This window comes from Prunus avium, chromosome 3 (genome assembly GCF_965620075.1).
Source record: "Prunus avium chromosome 3, drPruAviu1.hap1.1, whole genome shotgun sequence".
In the NCBI taxonomy this organism is placed as follows: Eukaryota; Viridiplantae; Streptophyta; class Magnoliopsida; order Rosales; family Rosaceae; genus Prunus; species Prunus avium.
In genome coordinates this window covers 7,481,120-7,495,728 of record NC_142286.1, presented here as the reverse complement: position 1 = coordinate 7,495,728, position 14,609 = coordinate 7,481,120, and the positions used below count along the sequence as shown (strand labels likewise).

The following is a 14,609-nucleotide window of genomic DNA, read 5'->3' as shown; positions in this document are numbered from 1 at the left end:
CGACCGGTCGTGGTCAGTGCGACCGGTCGTTTCAGGAAAGCGACCGGTCGCTTCTGGGTTGCGACCGGTCGTTTTGTCACAGAGTCGATCTTCATCATCGCTGGAGCAATGCGACCGGTCGCTGTGGTCAGTGCGACCGGTCGTTTCAGGAAAGCGACCGGTCGCTTCTGGGTTGCGACCGGTCGTTTTGTCACAGAGTTGGATATTTTCTTCCTTTTCTTCCTTCTCTTCATTCCTTCTCTCCCCCTGAAGAGAAGGGGGCATAGCAGCTTTAAAGTAGGATAAATCTTCATGAAATGTGGCATCCATAGTGACAAAGAGCTTACGAGTAGGAGGATGGTAACACTTGTATCCCTTTTGAGTTGATCCATACCCAACGAACACACATCGAATGGCACAAGGGTCCAGCTTACTTCTTTGATGAGATGGAACATGAGCATATACAACACAACCAAATATGCGAGGAGGCAGCTTGAGGACTGTAGGAAGAGAGACATGACGAGCCAAGGTGTTCAGTGGAGTTTCAAACTTCAAAACACTACTCGGCACTCGATTAATTACATATACTGCAGAAAGAAGGGCATGTCCCCATAAGTAGTGAGGGACCGATTTATCCAGCATGTAAGCACGAGTAACCTCAAGTAATTGTCGATTCTTTCGCTCTGCGACACCATTTTGTTGCGGAGTGAAAGATGTGGAGGTTTGATGAATGATGCCTTGGTCTCGAAAGAAATGTGCCAAGACATTGTTCACATATTCCCCACCATTATCAGACCGGAATACTTTGATGGAAGCTTGGAACTGTGTGGTAATCATAGCATGAAATTCACGGATTGCAGCGGAAACGTCACTTTTATGAGCTAGTAAATATACCCAAGTCATGCGAGTACAATCATCAATAAATGTAATAAACCATCTTTTGCCATTGGAAGAAACTTTAGCAGGACCCCAAACATCAGAGTGAACCAAATCAAAAGGGAATTCCGTTTTATTATCACTTAAGGGAAAAACAGTTCGATGGCTTTTGGCCAATACACAGGTTTCACACTGAAACTGAGAATGATCTAGGCCACGAAACAAAGACGGAAACAAACGTTGAAGATAGCCAAAGGATGGATGTCCTAGACGACGATGCCAAAGCCAAATCTGATGTTGATTGCGAGCTTGTGAGCTGGAACCTTGAGTATGAGCTGCCCTTGGTGGTGAAGAGACCGTCAAGGAATACAACCCCCCTCTTCGTTTACCATGCCCAATCGTCGCGTGAGTCGTGAGGTCCTGAAAAAGACAATGGGAAGGATAGAATGTGGCATAACAGTTATGTGAGTCAAGTAATTTTCCAACAGACAGCAAATTGCAATTGATGGAGGGAACAAGTAGTGTATGAGATAAAGATAAGGAAGGGGAAAGTGATATAGTTCCTTCACCAGCAACATTAGAGGGGACTCCATTGGCACTAGTGATGTAAGGATGACGAGACTTAGAAGATATTGTGGAAAACATAGTAGAGTCAAAAGTCATATGATCAGTGGCACCTGTGTCAATTATCCATGTAGTGGGTTGTGTACCTGATTCGGAGTCGGAGAGTAGGGTGGAAGATGGAGAGGCATCGGTAGTTATAACACATGCTGCCTTGGGTGTTTTGTTGCGGGATTTGAAAGCATCCCACCACTCAGGATAACCATGAAGCTTGAAGCACTTCTCAACAAGATGATCACCACCACAATGAGTGCACTTCTCAGTTCCCTTTGCATTGTCAGTTTTGGGACCCCGGGGGGGAAGTCCGGAGGACGTACGGTGTGGTGGCCGATATGGCTTGACCGCCATTGCACTCCCACCGCCAAGCATGGAAGATTGGCGATTATCTTCTTCTACCACTAGTGCATAAGCTTCAATGACTGCTGGAAGCGGATTCATGGCAAGAATCCGACTACGAACGGAATCAAAGTTGGGATCGAGTCCTCCCAAAAAATCGTACACACGTTCCACCTCAAGTGCTTGTTGGTGAAGAGCCACATCATCGGGATTGGTATGTTTGCAGGGACGGAGGCTGTCAATTTCCTGCCATATTATGTGTAATTTTTCGTAGAATACATTCACAGGTTCACCACTTTGAGAGGTGGTGACTGACTGACGACGGAGTTGGTACAACTTGGAGCTATTCTGTGTGACAGTATATGTCTTCCGAGCTGCGTCCCACACCGCATAAGCCGTTGAGCAGTGATCAAATAAGGCACGTACATTTTTGGTCATGGAGTTGAGGAGCCATGACTGCACCAAACAGTTGTCTTCATCCCAAGCTTCATAGCTAGGATCATCAATGGCAGGGGCAATCTTTTTACCATTAATGAAACCAGCCATACGACGAGCAGTGATGGCCAAGCGAACACTACGAGACCATGCAGGATAGTTGGACCCATCCAACTTATCAGGAGTAATTGGAGAGTAGTCATGAGAGGACCGGGGTGGTGGTGGTGTTGTGGAGTCGATCTTGGTGGAGTCGATTTTAGAGGAGTCGTCCGTGGAGTCGTTGATGGAGTCGTTGGTGTCACCCATGAGGTAAGTATATAAAAGGATGTAGAGGAAGAAATAGCTTAAAACTTCAGCAAACAAGAGCACAAAAAAGGGCTTGTGATCAAGACCAATTTTGAGGCAAGGCAAAGTATGAGGTAGGAATAATATAACAGCAAATTATGGGCAAGGATAGGTAGAGATTTAGGCAAGAACAAGGTTATGCAGAGGCAACCAAAATCGATTGCTCTGATACCATGCCAAAGATAGTGTAATTGAGAGAGTTGAGAATGTATAATAAGAAGAACAAGATAGGTTTTGCAGAGAATTCAAATCTGCCAATTGAGTTTCTTACTTAGTGAAGGGTTAGATATACAAGTATACAAGGTGATTATTAGTTACAAACAATGCACAAGACATGGAGGGAAACATGGAGAGTTTCCATCCCTAAAACAAGGAATATGAAAACAAGGAAAAGTAACAAGGTGGTAGACAAGCCATTTAGGGATGTCTATGTTTTGTCTTTGACTTTACTAACACATAGAAGGTGTTAGAGAACCAAGTTCCTATTTTTTTTTGTCAATCTTGGGTATGATATAGGCAAGAAAATATTTCAACCAGAAATACTCTTTGCCCGATGGTTAGAATTTAGAAAGTAGCAGAGGTTCGTCTCTTATAGATCTCAAATATTTATGAAAATCTGTGGTTAACCATCAAAAACCAGATTATCCTGATGTAGATCACATTCTGGCCCTATTTTCATTCAAAGGTTAGCAAAGAGAATACCAATTTACCTAGTTTCTTGTCCTTAGGGAGACAAAGAGTTCACTAGGAATCACAACTCGCAGACCTTGACTCTCAACTGCTAAACATGTAAAAATTGATTACTTGATGACACTAAATACTTTTTCACAAAAGTAATCCCAATTAAGCAAAAGACTATTATAAACTAGGTATATATAGTGCTATTCTCCCACGCTTATGTCAACTATCTAATTCTAAATCAAGTTCTAAGATACATAAAAGGGACACGACCAAATCCTTTTGGGCCTAAATCGTCAAGTATCGGTGCTTCACTGAACACTGATACACAAGCTTCGGAAGAAAAAACTAGTGTTGTTGTTCCAGCATCAAACCCAAAATACTTTTAGATTGTGCCCGTCAAATGTCTACTATAAAGGACTTCAAAGGAGGTGATTATAACAAAAGGCAGAGATTAGATTAAGCTAAAGCTGCTAGCTAGGGCTCTCAGCTGGGTGTCGTTACCTAGGGCAACCATTAGAGGTCAAGGACAGCCATTTATTAGGATTTAATTAGCAAAAGCAGGGTAAGACAACATGTTTTGAAGTTCGTGTAGCATACAGTTGAAAAACCAAAATTAGTGCACTAATTTAATGGGATTTCTCATCATAATTCTATCTGACCAGGCAGCAAGCAATTATACAACAGTTAGAATTCCCCTATGCTATGTCCGATGTGTGGTAGGTAGTTAATTATGTTGCACATTAATTGATCAAGTATATGTCATTTGTCCACACAGAAATAACTATTTTGAAGAACTACTTTGACTATCTACAAACACAAATTGAAAAAGACGACTTTGATGCCAAGTCCTTTTGCAGCTGGTGGACAAAGACCGTAGGATCATGCTTTCAAATCCATATTGATGAAGAGCTGAAACCCCACCAACACACAGTAGGATCTGTTTCATTAATTTAGGGTGTATATGAAAAACGTTAATGAAGGGTACTGCATATATAGTTTTGGGTAGAAAATAATGACCAATAATGAAATGTTCACCAGAAGAAATTGAATGGTAAGAACTGATTTTAATAAGAATTGAAATATACCCCACTGCTTTTCTTTTTCTTTTTTAAAATAATTAAATGTGCATTTATCAGGCCAAATCCCCTACGACATAGCCCAATTTATGGACAACCGTAGTTTAACAAAATGCGGACATCCGCATTAGAGCCACTATCAGTTCCTAACACGTCTCAATCATCTACATATATTTGCTCATGATTATTTTCATTTTCAAACTATTATACATCATAATGAATGAATGGAGATTAGTTCTGTTGTTGGGCTTTGGCCCCAATAAAATAATACAAATATAAGAATACAGATGGAAAATTAAATTCATGAAGGAAATAATTAAGTGATTGATGCCTGTACTTTTCTAACGGGAGTATTTTTGCTCACCACATTAACTAAGGCATTAACTAAAGGTGTATGCTCACCGCTACTCTTAAAGCTTGACAACTGTTTTATGGTACGTTAACTTTTATGTGAAAATAAAAAAATAATAATAATAAGGCCCCACAGCACATCACACATCCTGAGATTCTCTTCCCCTTTTTAATTTCTTTCCTCCCTCTCCCCCAACCCTTCTCTCTCTTCTCTCTCCTCTTCCCCAAACTCTCTCCATCACTCTGTATCTCTCTCCTTCAGTTTAAATTTTGATGACAGGTCCTACCAGTGGCGGACCCAGACTTTCATTCATCTGGGGGCTTAAAAAAATTCAATGGGCTATGTGGGGGCTTTACTTGAGAAATACCTAAAAATAATTAAAAATAATGAATTTAAATGGGATTATATGGCTGAAGTTTTTGGGTAAGTGTGGGCAGCTGCCCATAGTTGGCATTAATTGGGTCCGCCCCTGGGTCCTACATAGTTGATCTTATTGAGGAAAAACTTTTTGTGATCTTAGTATGATTAGATTTATGAATGAAATTTAAATGCATATTAGTTCAGAAAAAAAATACACAATCTTCCCATCTTTCTTTTTCTTATTAGGAACCAACGTAAATCAAGTAAATATCTAATTGCTAATCGAATACTATAAAGAAGTTGCATATGCATGCGGATGGATTTCATGCTAATGGAGTCTCCAGTTTCCTTTCACGATACTAATAATAATTAATTAATAAACTAAAAAATTAAATATGATTACAAGGAAAGAAAAAGAAACATGTAAATTGCAATATAGCTGATGATGAAGAAGAAATTTTTTAATGCGGATTTTGGAAATCCGAAGGGAAATATTGAGGCGAAGAGTGAGAGAGGGAGAGATACAGATTGTGGGTAGAGCTGGCAAACGGGTCGTTTTAACGGGTTCCGGGTCGTTAACGGGTCAACCCGTTTTCTTAACGGGTTGACACGAACACGACCCGTTAAGCTAACGGGTCAGAAATACTAAACCCAAACACGACCCGCACATATTCGCGAATAACACGACACGACCCGTTATGACTAATGGGTCGTTTTTCACCCGTTTCACCCGCTTCACCCGCTTCACCCGTTTCACCCATTTAAAAAATAAACAATATTTTTGCTGGAATTATTAAATAAAAACACCTCAACTTAGAGATATAATACAAATAAAGCTGAAATCCTTAAATAAGTCTTCCACATTACACATTGGCAAACAAAAAAACTCATAGACAACATGAGTTTCAAATTAATCTCAATTGAAACAAGTTTTAAACAAAATGTCAAGGAGAAAAAGAATAAGTCTAGTGCCTCCTCCATGAACTAATCTCAAAACTTCAATCCTCCATGAACATAATCTCAAAATTGCAATTTTCACCAATTATGCAATCTCTGTGAAGAAAAAAAACAAAACAGACAAAAATGAGAAAATAACATTAAATTATGGAGGGATACAATATGAATAAAATATCAATTATTTATAGTTACCTTTCATCAATCATCAAGGGAAATACTATTGGAACATTGTCCTGATCTAGTCTCTTCACAAGTAAGATTGAAGATATCTTCAGTAAGGCTTTCCACTTCTGTACTTCCTTCATCTATTGCTAAGCATAAAAAAAACAGAACTTACAAAGAATTCACATGATGGAAAAACATAAAAGAAAAAAACAGCTACTAGTATTAAGTTATATAAATATACCTCCATTTCCAAAAAGCCAATCTCGAGTGCACAACAAAGCTTGAACAGTTTCTGGTAATAATGAACTACGATATTGATCTAATACTCTACCGCCAATACTAAAAGCTGATTCTGATGCAACGGTAGAAATGGGAATTGTTAACACATCCCGAGCTAACTGTGAAAGTATCGGATAATGAAAATGCTCCATTTGCCACCAAGAAAGAACATCTATATCTTGCTTTCTATCTAGTCTTTCCTCATCTAAATACTTATGCATTTCATTTTTCTTACATGAACTTGAACCATTTTTGTAACTGTTATCAAAATCCTACACCATAAAAAATAAAAAACACAACTATTAGTTACATGCAAATGCAAATATACAATATGAAACAATACATAAATAAAATAATAAGAAATATGCAAATTAACCTCAAGAATGGTGTCTCCACCTTCATTATGACTAGCTGTCTCATTCGTTGGATAACTTGCATGAAGAAAAGGAGATAAAGTATCCATGTACACATGAAAAAGACAAGTCAATGTGTCTGTAACACACTTGAATTCTCGAGAATCCTTACCATGAAGCTTAGTATAAGCCCACTCTACAAAATGCAACTTATAGCGAGGATCCAAAATAATTGCAATTGCAAGAACTAAACTATACTCTGACCAATACTTCTCAAACTTCATGTTCATATTAGTTCCTATCTTGTTCATGAAACTATCATTATCTTCCATGGCTGCCTTAATTTGGTGTTGGATTATGAAGATCTTAGGGAAGAATAAATTTGATGTGGGGTACTTTGTCCCAGAAAATAAGCATGTAACTTCATAAAAATACCCCAAAAACTTGGAAATCTTCTCTACTGTAATCCACTCTTGAGGAGAAGGACAATTACTAAAATTGGAATCAATCAACCCTAAATTAATAAATGCACGATGATAGAAAAGTGCACTATCAAGCATGGTATAAGTTGAGTTCCATCTAGTAGGGACATCTTGTCTCAATCCTCTCTTACTACCCACAATCCCTACTTGTGCAACACAATCATAGAATTTTTGTTTCCTCGCCTCGGATCCCTTTATATACTTGACACATTCCCGAATCTTTGTCACTGAAGAATCAATTTCTTTAAGTCCATCTTGGACTATCAAGTTTAAAATATGGGCACAACAACGCACATGAAAAAACTGACCACCCATCAACAAAAGAGATCTAAAGTTCAATTGATTCTTCAAAATTTCAACAAAAGCAGTATTTGCAGAAGCATTATCAAGAGTAATAGAAAACAACTTCTTCTCAATCCCCCACTCATTTAATAATGCATTGATTTTTTCAGATAATGCAACACCAGAATGTGGAGGAGGCATATGACAAAAGTTGATAATTCTTTTCTGTAATCTCCAATCTTTGTCAACAAAGTGGGCAGTAAGAGCAAGATAGCCATCAGTACATACAGAGGTCCATAAATCTGATGTTAAACAAATTCTTCCCTGAACTGAGCTTAACAAACTCTGAAGTTTTTGTCTTTCACTTTTAAACATCCTCAACACACATGCTTTAACAGTATTTCTACAAGGCAACTTAATATCCGGCGAGACATAAGCAAACAAAGCCCTAACTCCCTCATATTCAACAAAGCTAAAAGGCAAGTTATGTTTTATGATTGTCTCTATTAACAAGTTCCGAAATCTGATATGATCAAATTTAGGGGAACGCAATCCAGATGATGACATAAGTAACTGTTTCACATCACCATGTGATTTCTTTAGGCAGTTTTTAGCGTGATTCAACAAATTTCCAGTCCCACACCTACTATCACACACATAAACTATCTCACAATTTTTACATCTAGCACGCCTTTTTTTATCTTCTCCAAGAGGCAATAAATCAAATGTTTCCCAAGCAGAAGATCTCAATTTTCTCTTACCAATATTGATGCCTCTAGGCTTTTTGCTTCTAGGGCTTGACTCTTTATCTTCTACATCTGCAGTACTTGTATCCCCACCCATTGAAACATCAATAGACTCCTCATCTGTGAGTCTCATAGCTTCGGTACTCTCTGTAACATCCATAAGCTTCAAAAGAAAAAAAAAAGGACATAAATTCAATATCAATTATAGTAATGTAAAACTCACGGATGGAGTGTTTCAAGAATCAAAATAATAGCCTAGTGTGCAGCAAATCAATCATTATCATACCCATTGAATATCCAATAAACTATCTTTCAGCAACTATCTTTTGCTGTATGGATATTGTTTTACCTCTTTTCAAGTTGCAATTGTTTGGTTTTTTTAAGTAGCAAGTCTTCATCTAAACCAATAAATAAATCAAACAAAGAAAATAGGAAAGTAGAAATTAATAGTGCAGCAAGTTGACAAAATAGGTAGAAGCCACTAAACTAGTAAAGGATTGGATTGATCGGTTGGTGTTTTATTATATTCCCCAATTTCTATGAATCAATGAATCTTAACCTGAGCCTACTTTGCTAAGAGAAAGACAGAGAAGGAAAAGACAGACGGCATAAAAGAAAGCAACCGTTTCCAACTCAATTTCATACCTTTTTTCGTTGGAGAAGAGGAAAGGTAGTTGATGTTGATCCTTGATCGTTTGGTTTGGATCTATGGAGAAAAAGAGAGAACTTTTTTTTCTCTTGAGAGAAAGACAGAGAGCGGCGTGAGGAGATGAGGAATAACAAAATTGAAGCTTCCTTTCAAGTTCAACCTAGGTTAATTTTTTAACGAAAATTACAAAAATGCCCTTGCTCCTAACGGGTGTAACGGGTTCACCCGTTTTCGACCCAACACGACCCGTTAGCTTAACGGGTGGCTAACGGGTTCACCCGTTTTCAACCCGACCCATTAAGCTCAACCCAAATACTGATAATTTCGTGCGAATTCGTGTCGTGTTAACGGGTCGTGTGCAATATTGCCAGGTCTGATTGTGGGGAAGAGGAGAGAGGAGAGAGAGAAGAGTAGGGGGAGGGGGAGGAAAGAAATTAAAAAAACGTGCGTAGCTTTTAATTGGCAATACGTTATATTATTTATGGAAGTAGGTGACTTGTTTTCAGAAGAAAAGTTTTCATGTAGAAAAGTTTCAAGGAGAGCAGGCTTTTCAGAGAAAGAAGAAGACAAGGTTGCTTTAAAGATATATTTGGATAAGGCTTTTTATCACAAATGGTCCTTGAGGTTTGCGAAATTATTGCCTTTTGTCCTTAACTTTTTTTGTGACATTAAGGGTCCTTAAGGTTATACTCAACACATCAAAATAGTCCCTGCCATCAACTTCCGTTAAATTTTCTGTTAAGAAGCTGACATGGCATATATGTAGGTCACACATCCAATAATATATAGCCATGTGGCTTTAAATAAAATATAAATATATTTAAAAAGAAAATTAAATTTAAAAAAAGATAAGTTAGGCATATGATTCATTAACCCAGATGTAGGCACTCAACATGAACTGTGGATACTAACTATGAAATCTTGTATGTTGGGCTCAACTATGTAGCCACAGTAATGAGAAATGGTAACAAAGTTTACAATTAATTTCTTCAAGGCGTGTAAGATAGAGCCGCCAGCGCTGCTCTAGAAGGAGAGATAGAACAGAGGGAGAGGGGGAGAGAGAACTGAGGGAGAAGATGGCAGAGGAGGAGACAAAAGGGGAGGGCTGGCGACAGGTTTTTATATATTTAAAATCAAGTTTTAGTATTCCTTTTTTTCTAAAAAAATTAATTTAATTTTTAAATATATTAAAGGCACGTGGCTATATATTACTGGATGTGTATGCCATGTCAGCTTCTTAATAGAAAATTTAACAGAGGTTGACGGCAGGGACCATTTTGATGTGTTGAGTATAACTTTAAGGACCATTAATGTCACAAAAAAACGTTAAGGACGGAAGGCGATAATTTCGCAAACCTCAAGGACCATTTGTGATAAAAAGCCTTTGGATAATAAGGTGATCGCATTCGTTGAAGATTCTGAGCGAGTGTTAGACACATTGGCCCACACGAAGATCAAAACCCAGATTTAAATACTGAGGTGGTCGCAATCGTTGAAGATTCTGAAAGGGGTAAATTTTAAGTAATTAAAAATTGACGTGTCATATGACATGCAGTTATTGTCACACTCGTTGATGAGCAAAAGTTGATAAATAAAGTTGGTGCCGTAGCATGTAATAAATTAACATTATTTTAGTCCCAATATAAATAGTGATGGAATGAGCACATTATCGGTTGCAGCGATCAAATTCTTATCACTCTCAATCTTCTCACTCGTACTCATTGAAGTTCCTTTTTTCTCTCTTCTTAACTACTCTTTTAGAGAGACATGAGAAAGTCTACTCACTGTGTTACGTCGTCCAGCATGAAGAAAGGTCCATGGACTCCAGCAGAGGACCAAACGCTCTTAGCTTTCGTTCAGAAACATGGTCACGGAAATTGGCAATCCTTGCCTCAGAAAGCTGGTCAATTTCTATAACTAACTCTTCTTTCATAGGTTTTCAATCAATTACAATTTCTCAGCCTTTTATGGGTAACATATATTTCTTTTTTTTTGGAACTTGGTCTGTTTTAAAAATAAATAAATAAAACATATATAATGATAATAGGTCTTCAAAGATGCGGGAAGAGCTGCAGGCTAAGATGGAGAAACTACCTACGACCTGATATTAAGAGGGGAAATTTCAGTTTGCAGGAAGACCAAACCATCATTCAACTTCATGCTCTTTTAGGCAACAGGTAAGTACATCACATGCAGTATTTTGATTTATACGCATATATACATATAAGATAGCACTCTCATGTCTCATCCCAAGTACTCTGAATTCTCTCTTATTTTTCTTTCTGCCAAACTTTATCATAATATACTATCTGCTAGAGAGTGTTTAGCCATTTTGATCAATGCATCATCATGAGGTGGAGTATGGTTTCCAAGTTTTGGGCTTTTGGGTATATTTATCCATGCATGGTGTCAAGCTCATTATCCTCACCATGTAGCCCGTTCTCCTCGAATACAGGGTTGAAGAGAACATGCTTGACACCATGCATACATAAATATACCCCAAAAGCCCAAGACTCAAGAAACCATACTCCATCTCATGACGATAAATCGATCAAAATAGCTATAACGAGACTCCTTGTAATTGCTTATAAAACCTAGACAAACCTAGTAGTTTATTAATGAAACTTCAACACATGTCAACAAGCCGGGCAATGGCAGAGCCAACTAAGGACCATGGTGGGCCCAAGCCCACTCTCCTATTTTTTTATTTTAAAATATTTTGACTTATATATGTGTATATTTGTTGTTTTTTGGACCTTAACCCAGTAAAATTTGTGACCCCAACTGATGTCATGGAGCTTTCTATGAATTACTAACTCCGCAATTGAACCCGATGTGTTACTATATTACATATTGTACCAATTTACATTACCTAATACAGTACCCTAATTTATAATCAGGAATATAATATCGACTAAGTAACAGGTACATGAGAAATTTGAACTGTACCAAACAATCTCTATATATTATACATAACACTTCTATATGCTTATGTGTGCACATTATATGTATGTTTAGGTTGTACTGCTCTTTTGTTAGGATCATTTTGGATTTTTTATATTATAACAAAAACTCACTTTAATTAAGATACCGATATTGTGTTCCATGTATATGAGCTAGGTGGTCGGCTATTGCTGCCTACTTACCAAAGAGAACAGACAATGAGGTCAAGAACTACTGGCACTCTCGTCTCAAGAAACGACTGGCCTTGAAAGGCTATGACCCTGTAACCCACAAGCCTAAGACTACCATCTTTTGCTTCGCCAATGGTTCAACTAATGACCCAAAGACCGGCTCAAACCTCAACCACATAGCTCAGTGGGAAAGTGCCAGGCTTCAAGCAGAAGCCAGATTTGTGAGAGATTCAGAATTACACAAACAAGCCTATCATCCTTATAACAATAATGATATTTCTGCTGCCTCATCAATATTATTAGGTCATAATAAGGACTTTGGGCCGACTGATCAATTATTTGGACAAAACGCACCACAATGCCTCGACATATTGAGAGCCTGGGAAAGCATCTTAATGTCAAATGACTCAAAAGCTGCAGGCGGCCAAGATCATGTTAATTCATTTGGTAATCATCTTGCTGGTGATTTCGCGCCTCTGATAATATCTGCAATATCAAACAATGGATCATCATTGATGGATTGTTTCTTTCATGAACCAGTAGGGCAATGTTTTGATGAAAATTATGACACTAGTATCACTGAACCATTCGCGGCAGTCTACCACAATATGGGGTTTAAAAATAATGGGGCATGCTTGGAGGACTTTGGACTTTGGGAAATAATCATGCAAGGTAAAAAAGATTGTCCGATATCGGGAATTAGTATGTAGTACTAGGTATTGTAAATTGGTACTCAATACCATTATCGGATCTATGTTGTACTATTAAAAATTGCATCCCTAAACGGATCTTTGTTGTAGCTTGGTAACATGCAATAAAATTTGATTTCTCTCTTATCTTTATGTGATAGCAGTACATGGTTAAATATGTTGACGTGAGTTAACCTAACAAATCACTGAGATTTATTTCCTAAGTTCATTAGGTGATTTATTTCATTTTCAATATAGTAGACAATTCTTGTACAATTAAGAGATATTCTCCTAATTGATTCATGTATCTATTTCCTTGTAAACCCATATATTGACGCGAAAAGTGAGCCTCCTCGCCATAATAATGGAGTCTCCAGTTTCCTTTCATGATACTAATAGTAATTAATTAATAAACTAAAAAAATTAAATATGATTACAAGGAAAGAAAAAAAAACATGTAAATTGCAATATAGCTGATGATGAAGAAGAAATTTTTTAATGCGGATTCTGGAAATCCGAATGGAAATATTGAGGCGAAAAGTGAGAGAGGGATACAGAGTGTGGGGAAGAGGAGAGAGGAAAGAGATAAGAGTCGGGGGAGGGGGGAGGAAAGAAATTAAAAAACGTAGCAATACTTTATATTATTTTTGGATGTAGGTGCTTGTTTTCTAGAGATTGAAAAAGACTTCAGATAATACAGGTTTACAGTGGTACCTTCCTTGATGGAGCAGAAGTACTGCTGTCGTCTACATTAGAGATTGGAAAAGACTTCAGATATCCGAGTGAGTTTGTGCATGACGTTTTTTGTTTTTTTATGGTCCTTTTCACGTGCTTTGGTACTTGACATATTTAATCGTAGAGAAAATTATTTAGTGAAACGGGGCAGAAGAGCTAAAGGGAAAGTTAATGTCGAACCATTTTCCACCGGACGATGCCCGATGCGGCGGTGGTGTAGCTAGAAGTTTTGTTACAGAGGTGAACTTTAGATAACTATATGATTAAGAGGAGATAACTTGCATCTGAGGACCTATATGTTTGAATTCCCATAGCATTAGATGGAAATTATTTTAGAACTCCAATGCTCAAATAATAAACCCTAAATAAATAAATTCTCACACAAGCTACCTAAAAGCTGAAAGGATGAACATGCAGACTAGAGGTTCCGACGGCCTTCTTTCTATGTTTACGTATATGATCTTAGGGGGACGGTGGGACTCTATCGGAGGTAAGGCTCCTTTTCCCACTTGCGGTTGAGAAGGTAGGCTACTTCGGTAGACCAACGACTACTACACTTCGTTTGGTGTAGAGTACTCAACTTTTTTTTTTTTGGTCAAGGAGTACTCAACTAATCCTCTATGACCGTTTTGTTTTTTATTTACTTGTTACTCATTTTCCTCATCAATAAAATACTATCATCGTTGTGCCAAAAAAAAAAACATAATTATAAATATATTTTTTTTATATATATGTAATATATTTGATATTTTGGCCCTTTTCATTACTTTGGCATGTATTGTGAGTTCAATTTTTTTCCTCTATATATATTTTTGTGAGAGACCCCAATACATGAAATCTTGGCTCAACCACTATCAGTCCCTAACACGTATCAATCATCTACATATATTTGCTCATGATTATCTTCATTTTCAAACAATTATACATCATAATGAATGAATGGAGATTAGTTTTGTTGTTGGGCTTTGGCCCCAATAAAATATTACAAATATATGAATGCAGATGGAAAATTAAATTCATGAAGGAAATAATTAAGCGACTAATGCCTCCGTCAATACTTTTCGAGCTGGAGTATTT

The 14,609-nt window shown here is 37.5% G+C and overlaps 1 pseudogene; it reads left to right on the top strand.

The window, feature by feature from the left end:
- The first annotated feature begins 10,741 nt into the window (after nt 1–10,741).
- On the top strand, nt 10,742–12,818 carry LOC110748801 (transcription factor MYB106 pseudogene; annotated as a pseudogene).
- The last annotated feature ends 1,791 nt before the right edge of the window (nt 12,819–14,609 follow it).